The sequence below is a fragment of the Hemiscyllium ocellatum genome, chromosome 21 (genome assembly GCF_020745735.1).
Source record: "Hemiscyllium ocellatum isolate sHemOce1 chromosome 21, sHemOce1.pat.X.cur, whole genome shotgun sequence".
Classification (NCBI taxonomy): domain Eukaryota; kingdom Metazoa; phylum Chordata; class Chondrichthyes; order Orectolobiformes; family Hemiscylliidae; genus Hemiscyllium; species Hemiscyllium ocellatum.
Window position 1 is genome coordinate 24558761 of NC_083421.1, and position 16098 is coordinate 24574858.

The 16098-nt window shown below is 42.8% G+C and overlaps 1 protein-coding gene across 3 annotated transcripts in view; it reads left to right on the forward strand.

Moving 5' to 3' along the window:
• pnpla7b (patatin-like phospholipase domain containing 7b) overlaps positions 1-16098 on the forward strand; it is a 335345-nt gene that overhangs the window by 125748 nt on the left and 193499 nt on the right. The gene's annotated exons all lie outside the window — the stretch shown is intronic.

The following is a 16098-nucleotide window of genomic DNA, read 5'->3' on the forward strand; positions in this document are numbered from 1 at the left end:
TTACTTTTCTATGGTGTGTGATGTTCTCACCTGTCAAAACACAGTAATGGTTTCTCTTCCTGATCCACATTCTGCTTGGTTTACTCATCCACTGTGAACCTGTGTATTTGTATTTAAGATGTGGAGGGGTCTTGACAAGATTGATACGGAAAGGATATTTACTCTTATGGGAAAATCTAGAATAAGAGTCACTGTTTCACTGTCAGGGTCACCCATTTAAAACCGGGACGAGGTGAATATTGTACTCTCAGATGTTCATACATTTTTGGAACACGCTTCCTGAAAAGGTGTGGAAGAACAGTTTTGAATATTTTTAAGACCAAGATAGATAGATAGATCCTTGTTAATCAAGGGTGGGTGAAAGGTTATCAGGGTGAGGAGGATAAGGTGGATTTGAGGTTACAGTTGTAGAAACTTGGACAATAGGAGCAGGAGTAGGCCATTCACTGTTCAAGCCTGCTTTTCCATTTAACTGATCCTGGCTGATCATCCTAATCAGTATCTGTTCGCATTTTCTCTTCATACCTTTTTATGCCCTCAGCCCTAATAGCTATATCTATCTCCTTGAAAACGTTTGATGTTTTTACAACTGCTTTCTGTGGAAGAGAATTCCACAGGCACCCCACTCTCTGGATGAAGACATTTCTCTTCATCTCAGCCCTCAATGGCCAACCCTGTATCCTTAGACCATGACCCTTGATTCTGGACTCCTTCAATCATTGGGAATATCTTTCCTCCATTAACCCTGCCTCGTCCAGTTAGAATTTAATAAGTACATGTGAGATTCCCCCTCATTCCTCGAACCCAAGTGAATGTAGCCCTAACTGAACCAGTCTCTCTTCATGCATCTGGTTCTGGCATCCCAAGAATCAGTCTGGTAAAGCTAATGATCCCCAGCTTTCCTTCTTCCCTCAATTTTCTTGGCCTCTTTGTTGCTTCATTGTGAGACTGGCGCCCACGCCCTGAATGAGTCACAACTAGCTACAGTTCAACGTTGGTCATTTTCAAAAGCTCCAGTTGCTGGTGCTCATTTTTAATGTAAATATTGATTACACTTTAAACCTTAGCAATTTTTTTTAATACCCAAGTCATGTTTGGATTTAGTAATATTTTTCAATAACAATTCCCCAGTGTAACACCTGCTATATTTTGCCAGCTGCTATTCAGTTATTGTCTATGTATCATTCACACTTAATTACATGCAGACATTGCTCAGTAAAGCTAATTATCATCTTGTCCTTCCTCAGCTACATAAACTTCAAAAGTATTTAATGGCAGTAGACTTTACACTTTAGATATCCTGAGCCAATGGAAAATGTTTAAAAAATATAAGTCTTAGTTTAAGTAAGTCCTGCCAAAATAATTATCTCTGATCAGGTGGATCTCGAATAATTCAATAATTATCTTTTCAATCTAAGCTTAATATCCATCAAGAAAATTGACCATGTTTTTTTCTTCACTGTTATCCTTGCTCCACCAACTGCTTTTGCATATTAAACCTCTCTCTTTGCTGTCCAACCCCCCCCCCCCTCAGTTCCACAGACAGCAATGAGATAATTCCGCAGGTAATTTGTTTTAGCAGCCCAGAAACAAGTTCTCAGAGTACAGACTGCAGAGAATACTTCTATTCTTCTTTTGATGCCCTGGAATCTTTTACGTCTGAAGCCTTATACCTTTTGAAGTGAAGATCACCTTTTTTAATGGTTCCACAAAGAAAGTGAGAGAAAAATGGTGCAAGTTGCTAAATAGAGTCATAGAGATGGACAGCATGGAAACAGACCCTTCGGTCCAACCTGTCCATGCCGACCAGATATCCCAACCCAATCTCGTCCCACCTGCCAGCACCTTGCCCATATCCCTCCAAACCCTTCCTATTCATATACCCATCCAAATGCCTCTTAAATGTTGCAATTGTACCAGCCTCCACCACATCTTCTGGCAGCTCATTCCATGCACATACCACCCTCTGCGTGAAAAAGTTGCTCCTGAGGTCTCTTTTATATCTTTCCCCTCTCACCCTAAACCTATGCCCTCTAGTTCCGGACTCCCCGACCCCAGGGAAAAGACTTTGTCTATTTATCCTATCCATATCCCTCATAATTTTGTAAACTTCTATAAGGACACCCCTCAGCCTCTGACGCTCCAGGGGAAACAGCCCCAGCCCGTTCAGTCTCTCCCTGTAGCTCAGATCCTCCAATCCTGGCAACATCCTTGTAAATCTTTTCTGAACCCTTTCAAATTTCACAACATCTTTCCAATAGGAAGGAGACCAGAATTGCACGCAATATTTCAACAGTGGCCTAACCTATGTCCTGGTACAGCCGCAACATGATCTTCCAACTCCTGTACTCAATACTCTGATCAATAAAGGAAAGCATATCAAACGCCTTCTTCACTATCCTATCTACCTGCGACTACATTTTCAAGGAGCTATGAACCTGCACTCCAAGGTCTCTATTCAGCAACACTCCCTAGGAACTTATTATTAAGTGTATAAGTCCTGCTAAGATTTGCTTTCCCAAAATGCAATACCTCGCATTTATCTGAATTAAACTCCATCTGCCACTTCTCAGCCCATTGGTCCATCTGGTCCAGATCCTGTTGTAATCTGAGGTAACCCTCTTCGCTGTCCTCTGCACCTCCAATTTTGGTGTCATCTGCAAACTTACTAACTGTACCTCTTATGCTCACATCCAAATCATTTATGTAAATGACAAAAAGTAGAGGGCTCAGCACCGATCCTTGTGGCACTCCACTGGTCACAGGCCTCCAGTCTGAAAAACAACCCTCCACCACCACCCTCTGTTTTCTACCTTTGAGCCAGTTCTGTATCCAGATGGCTAGTTCTCCCTGTATTCCGTGAGATCTAACCTTGCTAATCAGTCTCCCATGGGGATCCTTGTCGAACGCCTTAATGAAGTCCATATAGATCACATCTACTGCTCTGCCCTCATCAATCTTCTTTGTTACTTCTTCAAAAAACTCAATCAAGTTTGTGAGCTATGTTTTCCCACGCGCAAAGCTCCAGTAGTTCTCATAGAGTCATAGAATACCTACAATGTGGAAAGAGGCAATTTGGCCCATCAAACCTGCACTGACCTTCTGAACACCATCCTATCTTTCACATCCCCATAACCTCCCATTTACCATGGCTAACCCACCTAGCTTGCACATCACTGGACCCTATGGAGTAATAAAGCATGGCCAATCTACCTAACCTGCACATCTTTGGACTGTTGGAGAAAATTGGAATGCCCAGAGGAATCCCAAGCAGACCCAGGACAATGTGCAAACACAACACAGACAGTTGTCCAACGCTGCAGTTGAACCCAGGTTCCTGACGCTGTGAGGCTTTTTTCTTTATTCTTTCAAAGGATGGAGGTATCAGGAGTGTTATGTTTCTCCTTGCCTTGCCAGGCCATTTCATAGGACAGTTAAGAATCAACTACATTGTTGTACAACTGGGGTCACGTATAGAACAGGCTGGGGAAGGATGGCAGACTTCCTTTCCTCAGAAATTTCCCAAACCAGTTTTTGCAACAGTTGATCATTCCATGGGCACTGACATTCAAATTCTCTTTATAAGCTAGATTATTGAATTGAATGTCAGTTTGCTGCCTGAGCTGGAAGGTTTGTTTTCAGACGTTTCATCACCGTACTCGGTAACATCATCAGTGAGCCTCTGGTGAAGCTTCACTGGAGGCTCGCTGATGTTACCTGGTATGGTGACGAAACGTCTGAAAACAGACCCCCCAGCTCAGCGAGCAAACTTACATTCAGAGCCTCGATTAGAGCTACAAATCTTCTCAAAACTTGCTAATTTATGAATTGAATTTAAATAGCACCAGCTGCCATTAGCTTGGATTTCTGCATTAGTAGCCTCGTTACATTATCAATAAGCTGCTGTCTCCTCCATTGCAGGCAGCTGAATAACAAGGGCATCTTACATTAAATAAGGAAACACTGCTCACAAGGTGGGATCAGCCCTTTTCATCTCTTGCAATTGTGCTATTTTTCCATTACAGCATCCAGTTTTTGTGTCAGTGATTTCTCCCTGTTAAACCAGTCTATTTGTAAAACATTTACTTTCTGCCAGTGCTCAAAATACACTGAGTTGCTGGGTGAAGTTGCTCATGAAGGCCCCAACCAGAATGCCAAGGAATGTTTGATCACACTGTTCGGGGTGGGCTGAGAAAACTCACTCCCTGGGAATAGAATGGATGGAGTCTACATATAGCTGCTGCTCCAATTGTAGGTTGCTTTTCACTTGTATTTGCTGCTGAGAGCTCATGGGGGAGTTATGGGGGAGGAGGGGATGCTGCAAGAAGGGGAGGAAAGGGAAAACCTGCAATCGAAGGAAGGTGAGTATTAGCCGGGGTAGGAGGAGAGAAGAATTCTGTGGTAAAAAGGGATAAGTGAAAGCTGCAAATGGCAAGAGGAGGAGTGCGTGGACGGGGAGAAAGGCAGGCTGCGGACCGGATCGAATAGTGGCTACAGTACGATGAGGGCCTAGTTGCAAACCTAAGAACCTGGTCTGCAAGAAGACAGCTCACCACCACCACCTGAAGGGCAACTAGGGACAGGCAATAAATGTTGACCAGCCAGCGATGCCCACTTCCTGGAATGAATATATTCTAAAAAAAAGACGAGAGAACAGTTTACAATCTGTGAACAAAGGAATACACAGCTGACAAAGAACCAGGAAGAGATGATGATTTCTTTGCAAATGAATATGGAATCTCTAGCTTAAGGCTGCATATTTTCAGGAATTGCTATATGAGACCATAAAACACAGGAGCAGAATTGAGTCTGCTCAATTCATTGAGATTGGGTCTGATCTGATGATCTCCAACTCCATTTTCCTGCCTTCTATGATAACCCTTAGTTCCTCCGTCTTGAATATAGTTATCAACTTAGTCTTGACAGTCCACAGTGGTAATGAATTCCATAAATTCACTCCCCTCTTGGAGAAGAAATTCCTCCTCCTCTCTGTTAAATTGGCAACACCTTATTCTGAAATTATACTGGTTGGTATTAGACTCTCCTACAGGGGAGAACAACCTCTCTGCATCTATCTTGACATTCCCCAAGAGTCCTATATCTTTCAAAAAGGCTTCCTCTCATTTTTCTAAATTCCCGAGAGTACAGACCCAATTAACTCAGCTTCTCTCATAAGAAAATCCCTCCATACTCAATATAAACTGAATTAACCTTCTCTGGACTGACTCTGATACCAAAATATCTTTCCTTAGATCTGTGGCCAAAACTGTTCATAGTATTCGAGCTGTGGTCTGACTAGGCCTTTTGTATAATTTTAGGAGACCTCCCTAATTTTAAGCTGCACCCCCTTTAAATTAAAAGCCAAAATTCCATTTGCCTTCCCTATTCCAAGCTGAACTTGGTTTTTTTTGTGATTTGTGCCTGGAGATCCTTGGTGCTATAGGTTTCTGCAGACCTTCGCCATTTAAATACTAGTCAGCTCCGCTATTCTTCCTGCTAGAGTGCTTAACCTTAGATTTTCCCACATCATATTCCATCTACCAAGATTTTACCCACTCACCTAGCCTGTCCATATCCCTGGGCAAACTACGTCATTCCCTTCGTTACCTTTCCACCTATTTTTTGTGTCGTCTGCAGTCTTGGCTATACTCCAGCCAGTTTTCTCATCTAAGTCCTATTGTAAATAATTGTGGCACCAGCATAGACCCCTGTGACATTCCATTATATGCAGATTGCTATCCTGATAAACCCATCTTTACCCAACTCTGGCTTCTAATTGTCAGCTAATCCTCTGTTCATGGGAATAAACTAACCCTAGCACCATGGGGTCTTATCTTATTCAACAGCCTAATGTGTAGTATGCCTTCTGAAAATCCAAATTGCTTCAAGTAATGGAGATGTACAGCATGGAAACGAACCCTTTGGTCCAATTGGTCCATGCCGACCCATTTGCCAGCAGTTGGCGCATATCTCCCCCCCCCCCCCCCCCCCCCAAAAAAAACCCTTCCTATCCATATGCCCATCCAGATGTCTTTTAAATGTTGGAATTGTACCAGCCACCACCACTTTCTCTGGCAGTTCATTCCATACACGCACCACTCTGTGCACAAAAAGTTGTCCCATAAGTCTCTTTTACATTTTTCCATTCTCATTCTAAAACTATGCCGTCTAGTTGTGGATTTCTCCACCCCAGGAAACAGACTTTATCTATTTACCTATTCATTCTCCTCATGATTATATACACCTCCATAAAGTCACCCCGATGCTCCACGGAAAAGTCTATTCAGCATCTCCCTGTAGCTCAGATCTTCCAACGCTGGCAACATCCTTGTAAATCTTTTCTAAACCCTTTCAAGTTTCACAGCGTTCTCCAATAGGAAGGGAACCAGAATTGCACACAATATTCCAAAAGTGGCCCACGCCATGCCCTGTATAGCCACACCATGACCTCCCAACTCCTATACTCAATGCTCTGACCAATAAAAGAAAGTATAGTAAACACCTTCACTATCCTATCTACATGCAACTCCACTTTCAAGGAACTATGAACCTGCATTCCCAGGTCTCTTTGTTCAGCAACACTCCCTAGGACCTTTGCTTTAAATATATAAGTCCTGCTCTGATTTGTTTTTCCAAAATGCAGCACCTTGCATTTATCTCAATTAAATTCCATCTGCCATTCATTGGCCCATCTGATCACAATCATCTTGTAGTCTGAGGTTACCTTTTTCGCTGTCCCCTACACCACCTCTTTTGCTGCCATCTGCAAACTTGTTAACTATATCTCCTATTTTCACTTCCAAAACATTTATATAAAATGACGAAAAGCAGTGGACCCAGCACCGATTCTTGTGGCACTCCACTGCTCACGGGCTTCCAGTCTGAAAAACAAAGTCCACCACACCCTCTGCCTTCTACCTTCATGCCAGATCTGTATCTAAATGACTGGTTCTCCCAGTATTCCATGAGATCTAACCTTGCTAACCAGTCTCCCATGAGAGACCTTGTTGAACGCCATATTGAAGTCCACATAGATTATGTCCACCACTTTGCCCTCATAATCCTTTTTGTTACTTCTTCAAAGAACTCAATAAATTTGAGAGACATGATTTCCCATGCACAAAGCCATGTTGACTATCCCTAATCAGTCCTTGCCTTGCCAAATGTGTGTAAATCTTATTCCTCAGGATTCCCACCAACAACTTGTCCATGACTGATGTCAAGCTCACCGGTCGTGAGTTCCCTGCCTTTTCCTTACTGCCTTTCTTAAGTAGTAGCACACATTAGCCAATCTAGCAGCACCTCACCTGTGACTATCGATGATTCAAATATCTCAGCAAGGGACCCAGCACATAGTGAGGAAAGAGATCAATCTGAGACTGGCTGAGTCAAACTGGCAAACAACAACAAAGCAGAGAACAAGGTAGGACTGATAATTAAACTGTAGTTATTTTCAATGCAAGAGGCCTAACAGGGAAGGCAGGTGAACTCCGGGTATGGTTAGGAACACTGGATTGGGATATCATAGCAATTACAGAGATGTGGCTCAGGGATGGACAGGACTGGCAGCTAAATGTTCCTGGATACAAATGCTACAGAAAGGACAGAAAGGGAGGCAAGAGAGGAGAGGGAGTAGTGTTTTTGATAAGGGATAGAATTACAGCTGTACTAAGGGAGGATATTCCTAGCGATACATCCAGGGAAGTTATTTGGGTGGAACTGAGAAATAGGAAAGGGATGATCACCTTATTGGGATTGTATTATAGACCCCTCTTCCCGCAATAGTCAGCAGGAAATTGAGAAACAAATTTGTCATGAGATCTCAGTTATCTGTAAGAATAATAGGATGGTTTTGGTAGGGGATTTTAACTTTCCGAACATAGACTGGGACTGCCATAATGTACAAGGCTTGGATGGAGTGGAATTTAAGTGTGTATATGGAAGTTTTCTAATTCAGTATGTGGATGTACATATTAGATGGTGCAAAACTCTTGGGGAAATAAGGCAGGGCAAGTGACTGAGGTGTCAGTGGGGAAGCATTTTGGGCCCAGTGACCATAATTCACTTAGTTTTAAAATAGTGATGGAAAAGGATAGACCAAATCTAAAAGTTGAAGTTCTCAATTGGAGAAAGGCCAATTTTGGTGGTATTTGGTAAGAACTTTCAAAAGTTGATTGAGGGCAGATGTTCGCAGGTAAAGGGATGGCTGGAAAATTGGAAGTCTTCAAAAATGAGATAACGAGAGTCCAGAGACAGCATGTTCCTGTTAGGATGAAAGGCTGGTATTGTGCTTCCTTGTATTTATCCTAATTGTTACCTGCAAAGAATTCTTAAATGTTTGTCAGACACAATTTCCCATTTGTGAAGCCACACTGCCTCTGCTAGTGCATCCAGACAGCCCTCCACTGTACCTCCTCCATTCCCTGCTCCACTGTTATAAGCCGCCCTACCTCTCCAAATGCATTAAAGGCAGGGTCCTCCTTGTCCTTACCTACCACCCCACGAGTTTCCACATCCAATGCATTTTTCTTAAGCATTTATGCTAACTCCAACTATACCCCGCCAGTAAAAACACCTTCCCACCCACCCCCCCCCCCCACCCACCCAAACCTGTGATCTCTACATCGGTGAGACCAAATGTAAGCTAATTGCATGTTTTGCTGAGCATCGCAGCTGGGCCTTCAGGGGCTGACCTGACCGTCCATTTTAACTCCCCTTCCCGCTCCCTTTCTGTCATGGCGATCCTAAGCTTCCTCCATTGCCACAGCAAATCAGACCACAAATTGGAGGAGGAACACCTCATCTTCCCCCGTGACCTCCATTGCATCCTTTATAACAGACTTTAATATTTTACCAGTAACAGATGCTAAGCTAATGGTCTCACTCTTATCTGATTCTTTGTCTCCCTCCCTTTTTAAATGTTGGCAGTTTTCTAATTATATGGGACCCTTCCAGAGTCCAAGGATTCTTGGAAGATAATTAGGATAATGTCAACTATCGCTGTAACTACTTCTCAAGCATACTAGGGTATTTCCCACTGTTAGGGTCAGTTAGCTGGATGGCTGGTTTGCAGTGGAATGCCTTTGGCATTCAGTTCCTGTACTGGTTACCATGGAGGAAGCTCCTCCTCAACATCTCTCCTCCCCTGAGGTATGGTGAACCTCAGGTTAAACCACCACCAATTGGGTATCTCTTGCTCTCGCTCTGAGATCTGCCCTTTGGTCTGGTATATTATTACATTACTTTACCTTGATCTCCCATCAAGTCCAGGGCCTTATCAGTCTTCAGCTCCATTAGCTTCTCTTACAATTTTTCACAAATGATAGATACTGTATTTATTTCTCCTCCTCTTGTCTCTTACTTAGTATCTTTATGATGTTAGTGCCATTTACTGTAAAGATAGTTGTAAATTTATTCATCTCCTCTGCCATTTCCTGGTTCCCCATTATTACTTTGTCAGCCTCATTTTCTAAGAGGTCTATGTTAACCTAGGGCCCCTCTTCCTTTTTACATAATTAAAGGAACCCTTGCTGTCCATCTTGGTATTATTTGCACGTTTACCCTCCGTGTTTATTCTAACAGTCTTTATATTATTATTGGTCATCTTTTATTGTTTATTAAAACTTGCCCAATCCTCTGGCTTACCAAAAATTTGTGCCAAATTGTACATCTTTCTTTTGTTTTGATGCTGTATTTTACTTTCCTGGTTGACCATCATTTTCTGATCCTTTTTGCCACTGGGATATATCCTTGTTGTGAGTCATATTTTGCCGAATGCTTGCCATTGTCCCTCAAGTGTCTTTGCTGTGAAACTCCTTTCCCAGTTCACTCCAACTAATTCTGCCCTTATTCTTTTGTAATTATCTTTGTTTAAGCCAAACATAGTTCTTTTTGACAAGTATCACCTCCTTTTTGAGGATGTTGATGAATTCTTCTAATTCTGCTTGTGTGAGAGCCCCATCATCCAAAGTGTCTGCACAAATGCAGAAGACATTGCTGCCAAATAAATGAATTAACGAGAATTAAAAGCAACACCAAAAATTACAAACTGACCTTAGAAGAGTCTCGCGAATACCTGTTAAATAACCAATTTGTTCCCTCCTTCCTTCAATTCCTAAACTTGTGCAGTACTCTGAGGTAGAGTGACTGACTCAGCATTAGTTTACTCCAGTGATTGCCAGTGTAGGAAGAAGAGATTAATCTTTGTTCTTCTGGTGTTTCTTTCACAAGTTTAATGTCTTGCACAGAAAAATAATAAATTAAACTCTTTACAGCTCAATTCTGTTTCTCTTGTTTTGATTTCCCCAAATCTCTTGGGGTTTCAAAATGAAAAACTGTTAGTATTTATGTGCATTATATTAACATTCAGTGTAGCATTCTTCACAATAATCATTCCTCAAATGATTTTATGACTCAATACTGTCTTGAGTCTTACATCCACAAGGGGGTAATGTGGTTTTACATTTGAAAGCCGTGGAAAATACATCAAATTAGTTTAACCTCAAACATTTTTGGGAATTTTAACTGTACAAATCTATACAGAAAAATTCACAATGAATTAACTTTATAGTTTGGATTTGGGTTTTTTCAACATTAATGCCATGAGTTACACAGACACATATGTGCACATGCATGAAGCATCAGGATGACCTGTTATACCTCCCTAAGTAGAATAATCTGCGATGTTTTGTGTTCAACCTTGCCTTGTACAGAATGCTCACTTGGCTGAGGTTTTGGAAAATACGAAACATCACGATATCCAATATATTCCAGCATAGACCCGATGGGCTGAAGGGCTTTTTTTCAGTGCTTTATTATTTCTCTTCACCTCTTCAAGAAATGGAAAATAAATAAGAAAGTTTCAATAAGAATAAATTGATCATCAATAAGTTTTCCCATTGAATGTTTTATGCTGCTGAGTGTTTCTATGCTGAATCAATCCAGCTGTCCCGTGGTGTTTAGCTCTGTGCTGGTGATTGACTGTGTATGCACACACCGCAAATCCAGCTCTCAGTAACTCCCTCTGAGCAGGTTCCCCATCACGGCAATCATCACCGTTTAAACAGTTGTTTCAAATTAACAGAAACTGACGCTTCACGCAAAACCAGCAAATGCTGGAAGTAATCAACCAATCTGGCAGTACCTGTAGGGAAGGAAAAGGATTAAAATTTCAAGTCAGCGACCTTTAGGAAAAAGCTGTCACTAGTTACTGAGAACTGTCTCCTTATTTTGTGATTTGCAAAATAACAATGACTTGCATTTTATGTGCAGTGAGCATATTTGGAGAAATCTGTTATATTCGCTGTAGCTCTGCATATTTCCCTTTATCACCATGTGCAGTGACTTAAAGGTTCTTTTGTTTGCCATATCTTTCCGGGGGGTGATAATTTTCCGCGTTTCAGCAGAGGCTTATCTCTGTCACAGTTCATTAGCAGGGACTGGGTGCTGGAAAAGTCACCTTGCGTAAAGAATGAATGATAAAATTGAACTGCTGAAGATTAATGAACTGCCTCTCCCAAGAGCTCCATTATAGATCGTCCAGCTTTTCTCTAAAGCTGCCGGCAAGTGAAGTCCTCGAGGTGGGAAATGAGATGTTTTTACACTGTGCTTCGTTGTGTGAATTGAATGGTCCCACAGCAGACCTTCAATGGAGGATAAAGAACTCTTAACATTGCCCCCCCCCCAAAACTCATGAACCACACAGATATTCCCAGCTAGATAGCAACTTTGACCTCAAAACAGTAGCTCTATTGTTTATGTGCCTTTCCATTTGAGACTGAGAGGAAGCTATTTCATATTTTATGTTTTGCCCAAATACACTTACTTCAGGCTTTCACACTGTGCAGGGTGAAGAGGCTTTACCTCCATTAATCTTGGTTTGAAGCCATGCTCCACAAATGACAGGATATTGCATCCTGATATATTTTCTCTTGGTCCACACTTATTTCTAACCATTCTGATGAGTACAATTCTCCTATGTTTCAATTCCTGCAGCAAGATGGTTTTAAAATGCAGCACTCCCTTGAGTGCTCTGACTCTTAAGAACAGATAAAATACAGATTATCGCAAAGCCTAATAGAAGAAGGAATAAATATAATGTCTTGACATCTTAAATTTAAATGCAACAGCGCTGCCTCATATATTTGCACAAGACACACTCCTGCAAGAAAATGTAATTGTAAAAAAGGTAGCATGTATGTATAAGTTTAAGGAGTCCAAAAAATCACTATTGCACTTCTTTGGAGGTAGAAGTTGGAAAACTGTGGGCATGGTTATTCTCTATTGGTTTCCTGAAGAAAATTGAGGATTTGGAAGTTATTGATGATGAATTCACAGTAACAAATTCTTTGCAGCAACAGATTTGCTCCAGGTCACAAAGTTGAACTCCTCTAGTGAAGATTTGGCTCAGTTCGACAAATCAGTACTTGAAGCGATAGTCCCACATCTCCAACTGTTGGTGAAATTCTAGGCAAATTCCTTTCTCTGCCTGTTCAGATATCTTTGCTTTCTGGTTTCTTTATTTCCCAGACAGACTAATCTTCTGCTCTGAAGGTGTGTGTTAATAAATATTTCTTATCATAAACTGGATTCTGTCAGCTAACTATAGCATCACTGTTCCCATTAGTGGGCGGCACGGTGCCACAGTGGTTAGCACTGCTGCCTCACAGCGCCAGAGACCTGGGTTCATTTCCCGACTCAGGCGACTGTGTGGAGTTTGCGCGTTCTCCCCGTGTCTGCATGGGTTTCCTCTGGGTGCTCCAGTTTCTTCTCACAGTCCAAAGATGTGCAGGTCAGGTGAATTGGCCATGCTAAGTTCCCCGTAGTGTTAGGTAAATGTAGAGCAATGGGTGGGTTGCGCTTCGGCGGGTCGGTGTGGACTTGTTGGGACGAAGGGCCTGTTTCCACACTGTAAGTAATCTAATCTAATCAATTGTCCACACCAAATCAATCATTGGCCATTTGCTGCATCCAATGATTGAGTGGCTTTCCTTTACATCTTTTTGTGGAATTTCTGCAGTCATTAAGTCTGAATGACTATTGTACATTTAGACAATAGTAACTGTTAACTCCTCTGGAGATCTGTTACTTTTTTTTTTGCTGATGCTTCAGTTGGATGTCCCGAAGAGATTTGTCTATATTTTGCAGATGTGCCTGTACAAGCAGGCTCATTCTGCAGCAATGGATGGTTTCATACATACAGGCAATGGTGGGGAGAGAGGGACAGAATGTCAACTGAGCCCCTAGATTTCTCCTTGTTATAATGCAGTCTTGTCTTTTCTCAATGTTATTTTTGAATCAGCAAAGTGTTCATTTTTCCATAAAACCATGGGCAGAACTACATGGGTGAGACAACAAAAGAAAAATGATCTTGTTTTCCAAATGTCTGTATGCGTTGAAAGATGTGTGGCTGTTCCCCAACATCATGTTTGCTTTTTTTTTTAAAAAGAAGTCTGTAGTTCTGAATATGAAGGTTTTCTTGTTGTTTGTAATAGGATGTGGGTGTTGCTGGCAAGACTAGCATTTATCGCCTATCTGTAATTGTTCTTGAGAAGGTGGTGACAAACCATTTCATTAAACTGCTGTAGTCTGTATTGTAGTACACCCACAGTGCTGTTGGAGAAGGAGTTCCAGGATTCTGATCCAGGAACGCTGAAAGTTTGAAGAAACCTTAGCTGTGGAGAGGCTTGTAAATGTTGTGCATAGTTTCTTGTGGACATGACAAACTTCAGCAGGTTTTCATCTTTAGCAAAAATAGAAGTTGCTGCAAAAGCCCAGCAGGTCTGGCAACATCAGTGAAGAGAAATCAAAGTTAACGTTTTGGGTCCGGTGAGCCTTCCTCAGAACTGATGGTAGCGAGGAAAATGGTGGTTTATATGCAGAAGATAGTGTGGGGGAGGGGCTAAGGAGTAAACAATAGGTAGAGATCGAGCCCAAAGAGAGAGGAGAACAGTTGGATAACGATCTGGCTGGGAGGGTGAATAGCTGTTAATGGAGACATTTAGTGGCGAACAACAGGTAGCGTGAGATGGCAGACTATATGGGATAACAAGGCCTGATGTGTGGCGTAGGGGTCTAGGACATGGGGGAGTTCAGACCCTAAACCTATTGAACTTGATATTGAATCCGGAGGGCTGCAGGATTCCCAAGTGGAAAATGAGGTGTTGTTCTTCCAGCTTGCACTGAGCTTTGCTGGAGCACTGCAGCAAGCCTGAGACAGATGTTGGCCAGGGAACAGGGTGGGTGTGTTAAAGTGGCAGGCAACTGGAAACTCAGGATCTCCTTTGCGGGAAGAACGTCGATGTTCTGCGAAGCGCTCACCTAGCCTACACTTCATTTCCCCAAAGTAGAGGAGACCACATTATTAACAGCAAATGAAGAGAACCAGATTGTGAGAAGTACAGGTTGTGTGATGCTTCATCTGGAAAGTATGTTTGAGACCTTGTATACTGAACAGGGAGGAGGTAGATTGGCAGGGGTTACCTTCAGCAGTTGCATGGGACCATGGGAGTAGACGAGGGAGGGGAGGGGGAATATATCTAGTGGTGATATTTTGCTGGAGGTGGCAGCCACCTTGTTGGGTTGATGTTGGTGTTGGTGTTGAAGATATACTGTAACAAATTGACAAGGAGTACTGCTAGTTCTGAGCACAGGTCTTTATCACAACACTCTTCACTGATATTTGAGTGTTCAGCCATTTTTTGATATTGCATGGAGGGAATTGGAACAGCTAAATGCAGTAGGATCTAGTGTTCATTTTCATTTAATTGAAAGGCTTGGATCAATAATTGTTATAGACTAAGTTGGAAAAGCAGATCTGAAGAGACTTCCAGCTCAGACTAGCTACAAAACTGCATGCGTTATGAGGGTGTTTTCATGAGCTTCATAGTCTTAAGAATACCATATTAAGACAGCATCTTGATACGTAACAAAGGGTAGATGTCTTCACTTGTGTTCAGAGTTGAGAGTGTGGTTCTGGAAAAGCACCGCAGGTCAGGCAACATCTGAGGAGCAGCAGAGTCAATGTTTTGGGCCTGAGCCCTTCATCAGGAATGAGGCTTGTGGGCCTCTGGCGCTGAGAGATAAATGGGAGGTGGGGGGGGGGGTGAGGCTGGGGGAAAGGTAGCTGAGAGTGTGATAGGTAGGCGAAAGTGGGGGAGAAGGTGATAGGTCGGAGAGGAAGGTGGAGCAGATAGATAAGAAGGATGATGGACAGGTGAAGAGGCCAATGCCAGGTTGGAAAAGTGGGACTGGGATAAGGTGGGGGGAGGGGAAATGGGGTAACTGGTGAAATCCATATTGATCCTGTGTGGTTGCAGCATCTTAAGGTGGAAGATGAGGACTTCTTCCTCCAGGCAGGTGACTAGGTTTTGGCGATGGAGAAGGCCCAGGGCCCCTGCACGTCCTTGGTGGAGTGGGAGGGGGAGTTGAAGTGTTCAGCCAGGAGGCAGTGGGCAGTTGCGGGTGTCCCAGAGATGTTCTCTAAAATGATCTGCAAGTTTGTGTCTGATCTCCCCAATGTTGAGGAGACCACATCAGATGCAACGGATGCAGTAGATGACATTTGTGAAAGTAGAGGTAAATATCTGTCAGAGTGGAAGGATCCTTTGGGGCCTTGGACAAAGGTGAAAGGAGTGGTATGGGCCCAGGTTTTGTACTTTTTAGATTAGTTTAGATTCCCTACAGTGCGGAAACAGGCCCTTCGGCCCAACAAATCCACACCGAGCTTCCAAAGAGCAACCCACTCAGACCCATTCCCCTACATTCACCCCTGACTAATGCACCTAATACTACGGGCAATTTAGCATGGCCAATTCACTTGACCTGCATATCTTTGGACTGCGGGAGGAAACCGGAGCACCCAGAGGAAACCCACGCAGACACAGGGAGAATGTGCAAACTCCACATAGATAGTTGCCCGAGGTGGGAATTGAACCCAGGCCCCTGGCAATGTGAGGCAGCAGTGCTAACCACTGAGCCACCGTGCCGCCCAAAAGATCGGATACCCTACCGCGTGGAAACAGACCCTTCAGCCCAAAAAGTCCACACCAACCCTCCGAAGAGTAGCCATTCAGTCCAATTTCCCTCTGACTAATGCAA